General features: G+C 43.2%; 1 long non-coding RNA gene across 1 annotated transcript; it reads left to right on the forward strand.

Annotated features, from left to right (window-relative positions):
• The first annotated feature begins 1,614 nt into the window (after positions 1–1,614).
• On the forward strand, positions 1,615–8,164 carry LOC144164266 (uncharacterized). Its single transcript, XR_013321124.1, has 3 exons — positions 1,615–1,891; positions 3,439–3,708; positions 6,586–8,164. It is a non-coding gene; the product is annotated as an uncharacterized LOC144164266 (long non-coding RNA).
• The last annotated feature ends 4,401 nt before the right edge of the window (positions 8,165–12,565 follow it).

A 12,565-nucleotide genomic window follows, 5' to 3' on the forward strand; every position in this document is an offset into this window, starting at 1 on the left:
ACTTTCAGTACAAACGTTATCTTGATTTCTCTCTAAGAAAACACTACAATAAATGGCACTGCATGTTAAAAAACATGGCGTCTTTGTTCAAGGCAATCCCCCCTCCCCCCCCCCCCCGGAAGGCCCGTTTTTTTTTTCGGGGAAAGGTTGTAACCCTATGCTGCTGTTCTGCCTACCTGCTTGCTGTACCTATTACGTCGCCGCCACCGCACATCCCCACTTGTTACAAACTCAGAGGTTTTCGCACTGTTAGCAGTCGTTTTACACGATGGGTTTGATGCGCCTGACATGCCAGGAGTGACATCGCTTGTAGTATTAGAGCGACGTTGCTTGTCTGCAAGACAGTGCCGGTCAAACAAGCGTTATCAACGCCATAATTCTAACGGCCCATTCCATTTATTTCGTGGCTGCCGTGGCTTGCGCAGAAAAGGTCGGGTTGACTGCGATAGCTTTTCTTGAGTCAAATAATGGAGCTTTGGCTCAATCGCTTGCAGCGCTAGCAATGCGGCCTCGTCTGCAAGAACGGTGCGTGAGAAACAAGCGTTAGGACAGCCAGAATTTCAAAAATGCAGCATAAACTAGACCATCGTTAAAGGAGGCGATGACTAGACACAAGCGACAATACTCGTTGACAACTTACGAAAGTATAGAGTTGTTTTAGGCGCCTCGAACACCGCCCGCCGACATAGCTGTTTGTTAACGCGTCCGTTTACTGTTTTGTAGGTCAATGGTTCGATTCCTCGTCGAACGTGTTTTTTTTTTTTTTTTTTTTTTTTTTACGTGAGGGTTTCATTAGCTTCTTTTTTAACGACCAGGGTAAGCACCTGTTCCTTGCTTTCTATCACGCCGACATTTACCGCCCTCTTCCTAAACCCAAAGTAGCTCGTTTTCTCGCACGTTCTCTCTTGATAAGCCTGCCGTGAAAACAAAACCAAAACAAACGTCAAACCTCTTCTTTACAATATCAGTATATATGTCAATTACTTTATGTGTATTCACTTTTTGTGTTTAAAAACCTTAAATTTAAGTTATAAACACATTTCAGACTTTGAAAGCAGTAAGATAATTACCAACATTACAGTAGTAACACAATTTTCGTCAAACATAGAGGTGCTGCATTTGAAGTCTGGCAACTATCTCTCACTTTTGTGTGTGTTTTTTCCATAGAGTTTCATACTAATATACACTAGAGGGAAATCTGGCGCCACCGTCTAGGGGAGCCGCGCTTCGGCGAGCGTGCCGTCATGTACCGGGCAGGCACGTTCCACTTGTCCTTGGCATGGCTCACAAACAGGCTGAAAAGTTGCCTCTGGCTGCAAAAATGCAACAATATTACGGCAGAAGATTACTCAAATTTGATTTATCATTATAAAATTAAACCTCCAGAAAGATGTATTTGCAAGGGATTATTTAGAAGGTTCATGCAAGCTGAATAAAAAAAACGATGTTACCAATTTTGTTGATTTGGCTTGAAGACGAAAAAGAAGCCATGTGACTAACCAAGCCAAGGAGGCGAGGAACGTCGCTAGCTGCAATGGCGCCGCCCGCGGCGGCACGCGAATGCAGCGCCAGATTTCCTTCTAGTATATATTAGTATGAAACTCTATGGTTTTTTCATGGCGTTTTGTGCCGAGTGGTTGGTGGCGTGATTTAATCTGTTTTATCTATTTCAAGCATAAATCATAGTTATAGAAGCTTTATGGGTGATGTCTACCCTTCTAACCTACGCGTGTGTTGAACATGGGGACCCCGGAAGAACGATCATCGCCGGATAAAATACTGCGCGTCAAAAGTGGATGACATTGCATCAGAACAAAGCGTGTTCGTGTGTCCGCGAGATGAAGACGACAGTGAAGGAGAATTTTACGTTGGAAACATCGTTTTTGCTCGGGTAAGTACGCATTTTTTATTATTCTGTATTTGGTTGGAACGAGTTCTGGTGTTTATGGGTCAGTAATTCGCTAGACCCCCATCTCGTTTGCTCTGAGAGCCTACGTGAGTTAGTATACTTGTTTGGCGCCCAGTCCACCGTTTCCGCAGAAGTCAGCATCAATTTACGCTGAAGGTAGACCTTGGCTACGATGCTCGCGCTATGGTACACGGCTGCTAATAATTTCACATCACGCAAGACTCTTTAACACCGGGGCGTTTGTTTATGTGTCTCTCAAACAGTGCCTTCGCGGTTGCAGATCGCAGTCGCAATTTCGCGTGAGTGGCACAGCGCTGTGATTAGTCCTCCCTCGTGAATACCCGCGGTATACCAAGAAATAACATGAACAGGAGGTTCCCTGGAAGTGCATGTGAAAACGCGTACACGTGATTCCATGGCTGGCGTCTCGTAGGTGTTGTGAAATCTCTCCCCCCCCCCCCTCCCCCCCCCTCCCCTTCACGAATTCCGTGCAGTGCGCTTCGCAGCTATTGCGCTCGCGAGACCGGCGACCGTACGCCTCGCGGTCTTCGGGCCGCGATATGTGTGCTGTTCTCGTGAAGCTCGACAACAGCGAAATTGCCGTACTCGCTCGCCAACGCGCCCCGACAGCGTACGCGTCGACCGGGTGCTGACGGAGTTGTGCTGGAAGAAAAGCAGGCAAGAGATGAGGGCGCACGAGGTGTAGTTAAACATGAGAATTTACAATGTGCAAGGTGGAGAAAATAGTATGCAAGGGCCGGAAACGGTGAGAGAGTTCGGGCCGCGCGCCAGCGAGCGAGTGCGGTAATTTACGTTGCCGAGTTTCACGAGTCCGGCACGAATATGACGACGCCCGTCTGAGAGTTCATAGAGGTATAGAATTCACATACGTGCAAATTGAAGGTGAAATGCGCGCATGTGGCCTCGCAGGGAGTTAGCATAGTCTCGGGGTAGTGGGGGAGATTTCACAACTCCTACGAGGCGCCTGCCGATTCTGTCAGAGTAGCTCTCGGGAAGTCTGGGGCTTGATATCAGAGGCATATGTATTGTTTAAATTAGTGCAGAAAATTGAGCCAATTCGCAAGTTCTCATTTTCGCAAAACCGCAGGCCATACAGAGACTAACAAGAAAGCTGTAGGCACTCACTCAACTCGATTTATATTGGAGAATTGAACGTGCAGATACAAGTCAGACATTGAAATGGAGGAGCCTCAACTATCACACACCAGTTCCGATTGAAAGCAAGGGATACAGATGAGCTGCTAGCATTCGTTCCATGCAAATTAGCTCAGTAGCTAGCTTTGCATATATCATGCATACCCCACTCACAGTACCTGCGGGTCTAATAAATACATTCTTACTGTGACCTAAATTTCACTTGGGGTGTTCCGGGAATGTTCTTATTAGTGCCTTGGAGGTTACTGTCTTTAAACGATTAAAAATCTGCTTGATGTAAGCATTCGTGCTTTGTGTGTGCTCTTCTTGTATTTCAACAAGTGTCAGCACACTCACAGATTATGCACCTGCAGGTGCTGCTGCTGGCTGTCCTGGGTCAGCTGCCTTCCAGTCCAGTTTCAAAGGCTTTGCCAGGGCCTCCCTTGGCCAACCGACACTGCACCTGCTGTACCCAAGTACTGCCTGGCCTTTCGTTGGTGCTCCGTACGCTTTGCCGCCAGGAATGGTCATTCATCCATCATCTGGCCGCTTGGACCACCCGTTCAGAAGTCAGCGCATTTGCTCGACACATCGGTCCAGGCACTGCTGCCGTATCGGTGCACCCACCGATTATGTACTTTCAGGTTAGTTATTGCATGTAGTGGAACTTGCCATGATGTATACCTGTTAGCAGTGCTGTGGCCTCTGATTATTTGAAACATTTTCATGAAGCAGTGCTGTGCGTATGGAGCGTGTCATTGCTTAGCAGAGATATTGAAGAGAATCTGGGGCTGACGACTAAAGGGCAAGAAGAGAAACTGAACTGACTTTGAAGCAAGTATTCGTATGTAATCAAGCCAAGCAAACATTTAGGATCTTTCGATATGGTTTTAAACTTGCAATACAAACTGGTCTACTTCAGATCATACTGGTAATAATCATACTATACCGAAAAGTACATCCCGCAGTCTGTAGAATTCTGACAGCGCTTTTTTCGCAGTCTCTCATGACAGGCACTAATCTCAATGGTTGGAAGATAGTCGAGGTAGCACCAGTCTTTAAATCAGGAGACGGTACTTCACCATTAAATTTCCCTAACAAGCACCATATGCAAGGTCAGGAAACATTTCATCCACTCTCAGGTCGCTAATTATTTATAAAATCACAATATCACATCGAGTATCACCACGGTTTTCACAAGGGTTACTTGAGAAACACAACTTTCAGGATTTGTTCACGATCTACATTGATCCATTGACACAGGCTTACAAACTGCGGTAGTTTTTCTCGATTTTTCTAAAGCATTCAATCGCATTGCACACCACAGACTACTTCTCAAACTTCACCCTAATGTCCTCACTTGAGCAAAAGATTTTCATTCTTCTCAAATGCAGTTTACTTCTAATAACTATATACTTCTTTTGCTCGTGCCACTTTGTTGTCCCCCCAGGCAGGTTGCTTGGTCTATCTTCCATGTTGCATATCCTCCCATGTAGGTCTATTTGCAGATGATGTTGTAATTTATCACACAATTTCTTTCAACTACTACCGTCAATGCTTTCAATCTGATCTTAACACAATTAACTCGTGGTGCTGCAAATGGCTAATGTCGCTTATCTCTAAAACAAAGTGCATGACTTTAACAATGGCAAGTCTCGGATTGTAAATACTTACTTCATTAACAACAGCCTGATTACCTCTTGAGACAAAGGTGTTTTGGTAGGCCGGTAGGGGAGGGGGAATTGCATGATGGATTTCAAAAGGTACATCGATTGGGAAAATAAGACGTGTGATTAATATTTTCATTTGCACTCCAAAACTCGCTTTATTTCATATGTTTAACCCACTGCCGTGGCTAGGGTGGTGTGCTGTGGAGGCGAATGTCGGTTAGATACCGCTTGGTGTAGCCGCTTTTCAGATGGAGGCAACACGTAAAGACGCCCGTGTTTGGAGATTTCGATGCGCACAAAAATACCCAGATGGTCAAAATTAATGCGAAGCCTTCCCCTACAGTGCTCCCCATATCCCAAGTGTAGCTTTGGCGTGTTAAACCACTGTTTTTTTTTTCATGTTTTTGGTATAGTACCAGCTGCTGTAGCAGGTGCAACTTAAAGGTAGAATTATACATAATGTTTCCAAGAGCTAAATATAAAGGCCATATTGAAGTGCTCTTATGGGTCTATCTCATAGCAGTAGTGAAAGGTTATATACTCTGGTGCAGGTTAAGAACGCCAATGGCTCATGTGGTGTAGTCCAGTGTTTGACGGAATGCCGTGTAGGCAGGTAAAAGCATTATTGCAGTGATGAAACGTAGGTCACTGACCAAGTCAAGAAAGCCATTTAACGGTTTGTTGCTTGTTCACGGTGAGCATGTGTCGTGGAAAACGAAGCTATATATTGGGCATTACGCGGCGCAATGAGTTTGCATAGATATGGTGCAGATTGCCATCCATTATGTTGATAATGTTGGGCGTCGTCTGAGCAATGAGGGACTCGAGCAGTAATCGAGAAAGATTGCACTCAGTTGTCAGTAATTTTGTCTTGTTCCAGTCGACCACGTGTCCCGTCCTCTCACGGTGCTCTGCCAGTGGACTTGTTTTTGCATGGCCCTTGTTCACTTCGTTCCAGTGCTGCATTAATCTTCTGTGCAGATTGCCCGTTTCGCCAATGTACACTGATTTGCATTCAGCGCATGGAATCTAATAAACAATACCCGGAAGCTTGGAGCGTGAGAGGGGGTCTCACCCTGACAATGTCAGAACGCAGCTTGCTAGTGGGCACATGCACAATGTATGCACTGCGTGTCTTGAAAATGTGTGCGAGCGTTTCACCGATGTGTGGGACGTAGGTAATTGCTGCACGTTTTGATGCAGTCGTTGTCCTGAATATAATGCCTAAAGCATTATATTCAGAAAGAAGCGAAGAGGGCGACTAGCAAGAATCCACATTGACATTAGCAGGCAGAAGCGTCCACAAGGCCTGTGTCAAAACGTGCTGCAATTCTCGTCCTACACATCAATCAAACTTTCGCACGCATTTTCAAGAAACACATTGTGCACATCGTGCAGGTGCCCACTAGCAAGCTATGTTCTGACATTGTCAGCGTGAAAGACCCCCTCTCACGCTTCAAGCTTCCAGGTGTTGTTTATGTTTTGAACAAAAAAAGTGCCATTTAAACGTACACCTCCTTCCTTGCCGATTTCTGATGCCTGATTGTTCAGTTTGTGGGGATACGTTTAGCAGATTGCTCACATGTCTAACCTGTATTTGTGCTTGAGCAGCCAAACGCTGATGTTAGCAGTGAAGACGGTGAAAATTGTAGTTTGATTGTAGTTTTGTGCAGATTACCTACATTGTGTTAATTCGTAGAAAAGCAAAATTGAGGCAACCCTGCTAACTGTTCCGCATTGCAGCATTTTATTATGCGAACGTTAAGGAGTTCAGCTGCTTGTTAAAGGTGAAATAAACAGTGGTACAAAAAGAAGAGCATCTACTAAACAGAAATATCTTCACAATCGCAGGATGCCAATGGTCCGCCTACCAACTTGTGTCCTGCATCGTTTCTGCTGGCTGGAGCGGTTCATGGAGCATTTTCCAGCTTCTCAAAGTTTGTGGTCAAGCGCTCCTCCAAGTGAAAGATGCTGCAGAGGGATCTTTTGTTTTAATGCCACAATTTCACGTGCTCAGCAGCAAATTTACTCGTAAGGCTTTTTAAATATTCATCACCCAAGAGGGCATGTTACCTTCGTCTTCGGTGGAATGTGTCTGCACTCGGGTTATTTGTGACAGAAACAAGTGGACCACGTCATGAGAGTCATTGAGGCCTTGTTGATTGTGCATGCTTCTGAAATGACATTTTCATTAAGCTGAATACTTTCCACATATTACGATTTGTGAACAAATTATGGTAAAAGTCATGATTAGTTGTACTACACTGCAGGAAGGAAATGCCAACATACGTTTTAAGCGCCTCTGATATTTCAGATTGTTGGCTGGTGAGCAATAAAACAAAACTGAAATTTTTTTAAAGTAAAATCAAATATTCGTTGTCACCAGTGCATGACCATAGTAAAAGCTATCTAGTCACCAAATTTAGAATTAGGCACGAAATGCCAAGAAAAATAGGGAAATAAACTAGACAGCTGGCTACAATAAACCAATTCGTAAAATTCCTTAATGTCTATCAAGTGATGATTCAGGCGGGTTAGTTAAGATGTCAGTGGGTTTACACACCCAACTTGCAGGGAAGCACATGAGCTCCCAATATTAACATGTTTTTAGTGAAGACCGTCTTCCTTCATTAAGCTGCTTTGCACATTGATGCCAGTCTGATAAATGTCCTAAATTTTTGTTATGATCAATCTTTGTATGGGAACCATATATTTTTATATGATGTCGCTGGGTATTTCTGAAACTGTATCTAGTAACTAATTCCAATTTGTCGTGGTCAGGTTTTTTCAACTAATTCGTAGCTTTTTTAACAATTATGGTATATTTTGTGTGCCTAAAGGAATGCCTCATTGCATGTTTAGCCTATGTAGTGTTGAAAGCGGACATTTTGCTTCAAAGTGGAATGTCGGGCTAGCAACCAGGTACTTCGCGTGCTGCTCACTTTCATTCATGCCATTATTTTTTATATTATCATTTAAAATTAAAAGCCACCCAATTTGCTGTCGTTTTAATTTTGTCACCTACTTTATACTTTCTTTTTTTTTCAACTTTGTGTAAGGATTGACTATCCATATTTTTATGATACCAAGGCGTTGGACTGGGCTAGCTGGTACATGTTTGAATGGATGAAAAACCATAGGAAAACCCAGGACACAGAAGAGAACGACGGGACAAACTTGTGCTGTCATTCTGTTTTAACTGTTTCCTGTGTTTACCACTGGTTTTTTATGCATTCAAACATTTTTTATGAGTTTGTTGAACAGTGATTAGTTTAGGTGTGTTCAAACAATTGTTGGCTGCGAAGGCTCCCTGTAGCATTTGTATAAGTGCTCTCTGCTTTTTTTTTTGAGCCAATACCCCACCACCAGTCTTCATGAGGTGGTCTTTTGTAGAAATAAGTTGAAATAAATATTTGTTTGCATTGCTTTACATGTTTTGAAAGAATTTCTTGTTCATTCTTGTTTCATTCAACCCCGTTTCAGAATCCTGCTTAAGGCATTTCCTCTGTTATTTTTTTTCAGAACCAGGAAGGGTGCTCATCCTCGGTTCTTGCTAAAGCAGCAGTATCCATACTTCACACGTGAGCTCTGAACACACAGTAATTATGGTATGAAACATTCTACCAGTATAAGCCTGCTTTGTAGACGTCATTGTAGATGTCAAAGCTCTTGACAGTGTAGTCCAATGTCTGGTGTAACGGGCAATGTCTACAACTTGTAAAAATTAATTTTGTGGCTATAATGTTTGTGATTATTTTAAAATTCACGTCAACTACTATTTAGAATCGCTGTCTAAATTGGCAGCCATTTTCCTGGTGGATACAGAAAGTGAAAAAGCGCATGTGTAGAGATTTCAGTGCACCTTAAATGTCCCAAATTTGCTAAAGCTAATCCAAAGCCCTCCTTGTGGTGCACTTCATATCCCATGTACAGTTTTGCGTAAAAACAGCTAAAAATTTATGATCAATGTAAACTTATTTTAATGTTTTTGAATGCAAATATTCTCAGTTTAAGCTGCCATATTTAGAGTAAAATATTTTGTAACAATTATATAGCTACCAAAGGTTTACAGAAAAGCTTTTTGCTTTTGTTTGTGCACCTTCTTATCAAAAGAAAAATGTTGTTAAGAAAGGCAGAAGAAACCCAACTATGGAAATTAGCAAACCCTAAAGCTGCGGATAGAATGAATGTTTTGTAGAGAATCTTTTGCTGATTTCAGTTCTAGTCAACTCTAAAAAAGTCTATCGACGTAGAATGCTTACCGTGAGGCACCTCGTAATACTAGCCAAAACTAATGGGCCCTGGCTGTTGGCTTTTCATTTGCAACAGTGACAAATGACCCCACATCCACCGCAGGGACATAATGCAAGGCACCATGTACAAGCTAGCCTCATGATAAAATAATGTTTTCTGAACAATGGCATTACATTTCAACCATGGGCTTCACCAGGGAACTTGTATGCATTGTTCTGTGATGTTTGCAGTTCTTGTTAGTGCTATGTGGGGTCATTTAGTCCAAAGGTATGTTTATAAAACTCCAAATACCACCAAACCTTGCAAGTGCTGTACCATATGAATATTTTTCCGTAAAGCAAAAAGAATAATGCAAACGAAAATAAATGGCTTGGGTACCCAACTTTTATAAGTAGATTATGAGCCGCAGTACGGAGGGAACTATATTATGAGCCGCATTACGGAGGAAACTATACATTTTGCATTTGGTCTTCCTTGATATTGAACCTTCCTGCTCAGCTCAAGAATAAGGCACTAAACATTGCAGGTAGCTACCTTGATTGGAAGTTTGATGCAATACTAAGAAGCCAAGGGTTTTAAGGTTCAAGGAAGTTTTGTGTGGTTGAAGTGTTGCACACCTAATTGCTTTCACTGCACAGCATGGTTAGGCTCTGCAGTGAATCTCGAAGGATGTGTACTGCAGTTTGGCAAAGTGAACATATAATTGGTTTTTTACGAAGTTTTGGGTAATCAACTACCTCTAAAGTTATAACTGTACTGAGATGTGGCTCCTGACTTTTTAAATTGATGTTTTAACAATCGGTGACACAAGTTCAATGAAATTATCAGCTGATGTTGAGCTTCAATGGAATGTCTCACAGAACCGAGCTTGGAAAGAACGAATGTTTCATACCATAATCGTGTGTGATATTGTGCAATATGTGGTCTCACACCTGCTGCACCTGTGAACCGAGGATGACGCACCCGTTTTGTACCCCTTTAGGTGGGTGCTTTTGCAGAAGATGCTCCTACAGATTGGGGTGCTAAGTAGCACCCTAGGATACTTTTAGGCGGAAAAGGGTGTTTATAAGGCACCTGTCTTCTGGGGTGCTTCACAGAGGGTGCTCCTGCGGCGACAAAATCCAAGCACCCTAAAGGGCGTAAAATATTCAGTTTTTAGGGTGCTCCTGCGGCGACAAGCTGAAGCACCCTTTTGGGCGTAAAAATTTTTAGTGTGTGGTAAAGTCAACTAGCGTCGTTCCTACGCATTTTTTTGTTTGGGGGGTAAATGCTATAAGGTACCCCCATCCCGCAATATTTTATCGAGCTCGTCCATGGGGCTTTTTCCTGATAAATTGGAAGCGGCGAGCGCCGGATAGTACTAGGATCGGCTGCCGACACCGGCTTTAAAGCAGCATTTAGCGTCAATAATTTTGTCGATGCGCCAAACTGCGCGCGGGCAACTTCATAAAATTTGGCCGCCTATCTGCTCCTTTCGTTGGACATGTCGTCAAAAGACGAAAGTATTTTTAGACATTTCCCAAGTAAATGCCCCCCGTTGCTTTTCCGCTCACCTTTCATGCTGTCCCTGTTCCGTCGCGCTCATCCCAAGGTAAACACACTAAAGGTTTGCTCAAGGTGATTTGAATTTACCGCGTCCACTGCTACAGACCTGGTTCATCGATGCCAGTGCTGCAGTACGGCGGAGACGCGCGTGAATGAACGCGGCTGACTTGAAGGTTTATAGAACCGCGTTTCGTGCTCCACGTGAGTTCCAAGCAGAACGTGTAACTTAGCTAGTGACAACATTCGTTTCTGTGTTCGCGTGATTCCTCATATGCCGCCAAGAGGTGGAGAGGGAAACAGCAGACGCCAGTTTTCTGCAATAGATGCAGAATATTATTTGCTGTCAAAAAACCAAGCATCCATTCATTTTCTAATAAAAGAATACTGTACATACCCCTGACGTACTAATTTACTGTCTTATATTTGCGTAATGTCTTCTTCTTGTGCAACAAAGTTGACAAGTATGAACATATAAACCGCGCCTGAACGTTTACATTTGGCTGTGAGTATACAAGACTGTTGCGCCGTGTCCATTTTACCTTGACCGGCTGGCTGAATCAAGCTAAAGGCAGACAGAGAGACAAACAGACATACCGACAGACAAAAATCTCTGTATTTATGCAGCCCAAGAAAGACTATCGTCTTTAAAATTTGAATGAAGGAAAGGACTTGCGCTTCCAGCTCGACGTCATCTTGGTGCATTAGGCGGATCGGCGAATTGCAATTACTTTGTAAGGCCGTAACTCATACACGGGGTATACCTCGTAAAGGGCGTCTCCTCTCTCAAAATTTGCCTATCTGAAAAAGGGCTTGTGGTTATGTAGGCATTGCTAGTACACCCCTGCGGAACGACAGAAAGCCACGCACAAGTACGCCGCGCTGACCGCCACCAGCATTCCAGTGAGGAGCGGTTCACCACAGTTGGCGCTGTTCGCTGGAGCGATGATCGGCCACGCCATACAAGGTCCGCCCGGTACCTTTGCCAGGTTTGAGAAGTTGGTTCCTGGTATGTAGTTATTGAAGGAGCATTACTGACCAAATGTGAAACATGTCCTTGGTAAATTGACAATATCCGGTGTAATTGTTCCAGAGACTAACTTCTTCGTTCGCGCCGCTAGGCAAACATTCCGTTTAATGCATTGTACTTTGCTACTTATTATTTTTTTTACTGTAGAGACGCCACTATTAAATTACTGGTAGAGGGCTTAAAAGAAGTTTTTAATATACATGGATAAGTCGAAACTACCTAAATTTACTAGGTATACTTATAGTGAGCTGGAGTCACTGAGCGCTGGTTGTGCTGACGTAGTGTGGTTGTATTGCACTGCAGAGTCATTTGGCTTGAACGTAACGGAGACACAAACTTCACCATTTGCAGAAGAACATCGCAGGTGTTACCATTGTATAAGCTCCCGGCAATTTTCTGTGAATCTTTTCATGCTTCTTATGGGGCTGTTCGGTCGCCATTGACGCAGAATTATTTCCCTACATAGTTAACTAATGTTTCGCAAGAAAAAGTGTTTAAAGTATGTGCAATGAAGTTGGCGACGCAGGTGGCACGAAGAAAGTGAGAAGATTAACCTCACGTATAGTGAGCATGATAATGTTGAAGGTTTAAACTTAAGGGGTAGACATAACGGGTAGTCTGTAGTGGCTACGCCGTTTTTGGCCACTAATTTGTTTTCGCATTAACCCATGACGGGTCCATAAGCACCTAAAGTAGCGCGGATTCAGTCGTATCAGCAGCATTCTGGAACGCTGTACTTCAAATATGTGTTACAGTTCGTGTTAAAGCGAGAGACTAAGACACTCTTCTATCAGATTGAATATACCACTCATTTTAAAGGTATACGGAGTGAGATATTTTTTCATTGTTTAAGCGTTTCCTTCTCGGCTGTCTCAATACCGGAAGGATTGATAAACAAATAATTGTTACCCATATAACATTTTGATGAATAAAACCCTTCAAACTGCGCCTGTATAAAAAGCACCGTTTCAGAAAACGAAATTACTGTTTTTTACACCAAACATC

This window comes from Haemaphysalis longicornis, unplaced genomic scaffold (assembly GCF_048455015.1).
Source record: "Haemaphysalis longicornis isolate Haplotype H1 unplaced genomic scaffold, Haemaphysalis longicornis Haplotype H1 scaffold_13, whole genome shotgun sequence".
In the NCBI taxonomy this organism is placed as follows: Eukaryota; Metazoa; Arthropoda; class Arachnida; order Ixodida; family Ixodidae; genus Haemaphysalis; species Haemaphysalis longicornis.